At 35.3% G+C, this 5,936-nt stretch overlaps 1 long non-coding RNA gene across 1 annotated transcript; it reads right to left on the reverse strand.

The window, feature by feature from the left end:
- Nucleotides 1-1,786: 1,786 nt before the first annotated feature.
- Nucleotides 1,787-5,699, reverse strand: LOC113094184 (uncharacterized). The gene is made up of 3 exons (XR_003288006.1): nucleotides 4,701-5,699; nucleotides 3,858-3,961; nucleotides 1,787-1,937 (listed from the first exon to the last, which is right to left on the reverse strand). It is a non-coding gene; the product is annotated as an uncharacterized LOC113094184 (long non-coding RNA).
- Between the last annotated feature and the right edge of the window lie 237 nt (nucleotides 5,700-5,936).

A 5,936-nucleotide genomic window follows, 5' to 3' on the forward strand; every position in this document is an offset into this window, starting at 1 on the left:
TACTGATTCATGCTCTGCATTAATGTCACTGCAGTCATTTACATCTAACAGCAGACAAGATATAGTAAATGAGATCTACAGAATTACAGATTTTTACAGAATTAAAAATATGAACATTCAGGTAACATTTGTGTGGATTCCGGCACACAGAGGGATTAAAGGAAATGAAGATGTGGATACATTAGCAAAACAGGCGCTGATGCAGGAGGACGTCTTGTACGTTCCACTCAGTAAGTCTGAAGCAAAAGGAATAATTAAACGAAACATCATTAAGGAGTGGCAGAACAGTTGGGATACAGGAAACACAGGGCGACATCTCTATATATTACAGCAAAATGTGGGTACAGGAAGGATAGCCAGAAGAAACAATAAAGAGGAGAACATTTTGACAAGGCTAAGGGTAGGACATACTAGGCTTAATAAAACTTTGCACTTAATAAATAAGCACCCGTCAGGATTGTGTGAACACTGCCAAATAGAGGAGTCAGTCGAGCATGTAATTCTTCACTGTCAAAAATTCTATCGAGAGCGGGAAGTATTAAGGGAGGAAGGTAGAAAGTTTGATCAGGAAGAATTAAGTTTAAAAAATGTGTTTGATATTGAAGTAGGGAAGTTATTCGGTTATTTGAGAGAAACTGGATTGATAAATAGAATTTAGGGGCAAGAAATATTTTATTATTTTTATTAGTACTATTATTAGATGTATTTAATTTTTTACTCAAGGGAAGGAAAACTCTGGCCCACACTCCAACTTAGTAGGTGGCGGTAATGCACCATAATGCTGTTTGCCACCCGCCATTAAACGAAACAAAGAAGAAGAAGAAGAAGACGTGAGTGAAACGAACGTGTGTGAGTTGGTGCGGAGAAAAAAAGACGGTTGCTGTTAATTGTAATGCACCTGAAAATTAAAGTGTTCAACACGAACACTTATACCAGTAATTAGTGGTGATAGTTATGTTTGTTTGAGTGAAAAACTCATCCGTTACAACAGACATATGTTTCAGTTAGCCGCTGATTTAGTGGTTAGTGTTTTACATGGACTTTGCTGATAAGCTAGCGGCCAGCGACCTTAATTAGTTAAGCCTGTATGAAAATATGAAACGGACGATGATCAAAGACTTTCCCGGAGCCGGATAGTGTTGTCGAGTGATGAACTTAGCTGAGATCGTCCACCGTGTGTAACTTCTCTTCATCAATCTTCTCATCATCCCTAATCCTCTCCACCTGTCTTCTGCTGCTGACGCCGTTGATCCGAAGCACGTGAGATTACATGCACATTGAAAAAAGTTACATTTTGTTTGTTTGGCCTTTATGGTGAAACGGCCATTTTTGAGTTTAAGGCTACAACTTACCCGAGCTACATTCAGGCCTGCATCATTTGAACATTTGAAGGGTATTTCATTTTAAGATAGGTTTTTGCCGGCTATTTTATTTTCTTGGGCCCTTATGTGTTTAATGTGAATTTAAATGCAGCTGTGATGTGAAAAGTGAGTTGTACCAGACATATTTAATTTCTGACATTCTTTTCTAAGTAAATCTGTTTTATATATATTTTTAAAACCTTTGTGGTTACTGACTCTTGATATTTTCAGTTAATTAAGAAAAAGAGTAAAATTTGGGTTAAACGTGAAATTGTTTATAGGAGAAGAGTAATTCCTAGACTTTTAATTTCCTGTTAAAGTGTGAATAGTACTGCTTAAATTTTGATTTAAAGTATTTCATTTTAAAAGATAGTAAACACACACACACACACAAGTTAGATACTCATACATTTATTTGTGAAACCTCACTTATTTGATTTAAAAGATAGTTAAAGAACTCAGGATAGCCACCTCTCATTATAGTTCAGCAAGCTAGAGGCGCTACACGTACACTTAGGAGGCGTTTATTTCCTATAAGGTATTGCCTTTTTTCTTCAGCTTCTGAGACAGACACTCCTGTTTTGAACACGCACACACACATAAACAAAAATTGAAATTCAAGAACTGATGGACTAATCTCAGACTTTAAATCTGACCACTCTCAAGTTGAAATTAAGTAGCATATGTGACCTGTGCTGGCAAAGTTAGTCACAATGAGCAAAAATCAGTTGAGGTTTTTTTTCTCATTAAAAAGTCCTTCAAAATGATGTATGACTGTATATATATATATATAAAAAAAATGACTGAGCTACACCCGTTTGAAGTTGAAAGAGTTGAAAGAGAGAAACTCTTTTCTATTTTCTAAAGGTTCCAAACCAAAATCACTGAGCAACATTGCATCTTTTCCTGCAGTTCTTTTCTTAATAATAATTCACTTTTTTTATTTTACATCCGAACAAAAGCATTCAAGTAAGAAAAACAAATAATCAAATGTAAAATCCCTTTATTCATTACAAATAAATTAATTATTAAAACTATAAAAGCAGTTCAATTAGTCATTCTATGTATACAGGTGCTGGTCATATAATTAGAATATCATAATTTCAATTCAAAAAGTGAAACTTGTATATTATATTCATTCATTACACACAGACTGATATATTTATTTATATCTGACAACTAAGGAAAATCCCAAATTCATTATCTTAGAAAATTAGAGTATAACTTAAGACCAATACAAAGAAAGGATTTTTAGAAATCTTGGCCAACTGAAAAGTATGAACATGAAAAGTATGAGCATGTACAGCACTCAATACTTAGTTGAGGCTCCTTTTGCCTGAATGACTGCAGCAATGTGGCGTGGCATGGAGTCGATCAGTCTGTGGCACTGCTCAGGTGTTATGAGAGACCAGGTGTCTCTGATAGTGGCCTTCAGCTCTTCTGCATTGTTGGGTCTGGCATATCACTACTCAGCAGCAGTACAATCCTTTCTGAAGCGAGACACTTCTGGTTCTGTCTGTTGTTCAAGAGTGTCTTGACACAAGGAATGCGAAGCTGAAACCCATGTCTTACATACGTCTGTGTGTAGTGGTTCTTGAAGCACTGACTCCAGCTGCAGTCCACTCTTTGTGAATCTCCCCCACATTTTTGAATGGGTTTTGTTTCACAATCCTCTCCAGGGTGCAGTTATCCCTATTGCTTCTACACTTATTTTCTACTACATCTTTTCCTTCCCTTCTCCTCTTTATTAATGTGCTTGGACACAGAGCTCTGTGAACAGCCAGCCTCTTTAGCAATGACCTTTTGTGTCTTCCCCTCCTTGTGCAAAGTGTCAATGGTCGTCTTTTGGACAACTGTCAGGTCAGCAGTCTTCCCCATGATTGTGTAGCCTACAGAACTAGACTGAGAGACCATTTAAAGGATTTGCAGGTGTTTTGAGTTAATAAGCTGATTAGAGTGTGGCACCAGGTCTCTTCAATATTGAACCTTTTCACAACATTAAAATTTTCTGGGATACTGAATTTGGGATTTTCCTTAGTTGTCAGTTATAAACATCAAAATTAAAAGAAATAAAGATTTGGAATATATCAGTCTGTGTGTAATGAATGAATATAATATACAAGTTTCACTTTTTGAATGGAATTAGTGAAATCAACTTTTTGATGATATTTTAATTATATGACCAGCACCTGTATTTATCAGGATATATATATAACTGTAATTTGAATGTCGGATTGAAATGAACACTGTTATTAGAGTAGATAATTGTTAGCATAAGTGCGGCTAATAATAATAATAAAAAAAAAATTATTTTGTGTTTTGCTTTGGTACTGAAATTGGTACTGTGACAACACTAATAGTTAGACCTCGATTAATGTGTTCAGGTGCACTGCAGGTTGGAGCAAAACTCTGCATGTAAGTGGACCTTAAGAGACAATGTTGAGATCTCCTGCAATATGTTCTGAGCATGCACTATAAAGAGACAGAATGACTTACAACACTGGTGTCCAGTCCTGGGCTGAAGGACCACCGTTCTGCAGAGTTTCTGCTGATCCTTGATCAGCTGCTCAGGTCTGCTTAACTGGGGTTGGAGCTAAACTCTGAAAAAAAGAGAAGACAAGATTGTTTAAATGTTACAGTAACCTTGTGCTTTATCAATGATTTTCAGTCTCTGAAATAGAAAAGATCTATCAGTGCTGAATGGCATCATACATACATCATATGTAATGATATTTAACAAGAGTTCTAACACTGTGTCTTCACTGGACAGCACAACAAAATACAACAGAGCCTTTTATAATCAGTGATGCTCTCTACACTGGATGCGGCACGAAACAACAAATCACAGACGGTGATCTGATGCCTTTTCCTATTTATGATGTACTGACACAAAGTTTGAATGATTTTTAACAGTCACTTTGGTGTGAGAGTGTGTAGCTTGGAGATAGAGATTTTTTTATGTTTCTGAAATAAGTCTCATGTAAACAAAGAAAACTGCATTTATTTGATCATAAATAAAAATGGTAATGTTGTGAAATATTAGTAAAATTTCAAATAACTGCTTTATATGAATATTTTGTACAATTGTATTCTTGTTTTCACAAAGCATGATTTCTGAAGGATTGTGTGACACTGGAGACTGATGCTGAAAATTCAGCTTTGATCACTTATTAAAACAAACTTAAATAGAAAATAGTTATTAAAAAATGGTAATTTCACAATTTAACTGTATATTAATCAAATAAATGCAGCAGTGGTGAGCATAAAAGATGTCTTTGAAATACATGACAAATCTGACCCTTACATTTTTGAATGGTGTATGTTTGACGAATTGCTTACTATTCATGGTTCATAAGGTCTAAAAATGTTCTTCGACAGGAGATATGACTAGAGCACAGCCATCAGCATGGAAGAACCTAGGAACATACGCATACTGTCACAGAGACAACAATATTTATTATACAATGCCAGGTATAAGGCATAAACTATAGCAGAGGTGAAATGCAGAAAAGAAAAATAATTATTCACAGAATATATAATTTATATAATCATTTACAATAAATATATATATTTAGGTTTTACTTATGTAGTAATGCTCCTACAGCGTGGACATCAAAATGTGTATGTTTTCATCCTCTCTGTCAGAAGCTCCCTTCAGAAATGTTAAAATCAGGAACTTCTCCTGTGTCATAGATGTTTTTTTTCTGGCACTTCTGAAATCACAGAACAAGTTTGTATTTATGTGTTTACCATGAAAGATCAAAACCTGAAGGTTTTTGTCCATTTTCACGCTATATGTAAGTGATGTAACGTTATCCGGTTACGATAGTGCACATTTTAGGATTAAACAGTGCATACTTTTAGGGTTAAATTAATTCGGTTAAGTTACTTCCATTCATCCATTGATATATATGGAGAGAGAGAGAGACAGAGAGAGAGAGAGAGCATCTACACACAAGATGACATTAAAAGCCCAAACTTAATAAATAAGAGCTCATGTCTATCCTTACCTCTTGTAGTTAGCCTTACCTTTGAGATGCTAACTGACTTTTTCTGACGACGCTAAACCATTTCTATAAAGTAAATATTAAACGAAAGCGTACAATTTACATGAAATAAAGTGTCAGGAACATTTTAATGTACTATTTGTGTAATTTAATAGACTAAACTTACCTAAAAAAAAGTGAAACCACACTGAGTGTCAGCGATCAGCTGCTTGACAGTTCATTTAATGTAATGACAGTACATTAAAATGAAGTGTAACTCCGTGAATACTCAACGAAGAGACATGAGAGAGATATCTATAGAAAGCTTGACATGTCTACTTTAAAACTAAACCAGTGCTGCTAACAGATATTCTGTGATAAAGTAATCCATATGAAAACAACGATGTCTGTTTTTCATGTCTCCCTTCATTATATCTAATGTGACCACGCCCCCGCGCTGAACGCGCTATTCAGATTCAAACTGAAGCGCGCGCTTGAATACACCCACACAGAAGAAAAAGCAGCGAGACTGTTCAAGTTTTTTATTTTACTGTTTGCTTCGCGATGAGAGGAATAAAACATAATTCAC

The sequence above is a fragment of the Carassius auratus genome, unplaced genomic scaffold (genome assembly GCF_003368295.1).
Source record: "Carassius auratus strain Wakin unplaced genomic scaffold, ASM336829v1 scaf_tig00215270, whole genome shotgun sequence".
NCBI lineage: Eukaryota > Metazoa > Chordata > Actinopteri > Cypriniformes > Cyprinidae > Carassius > Carassius auratus.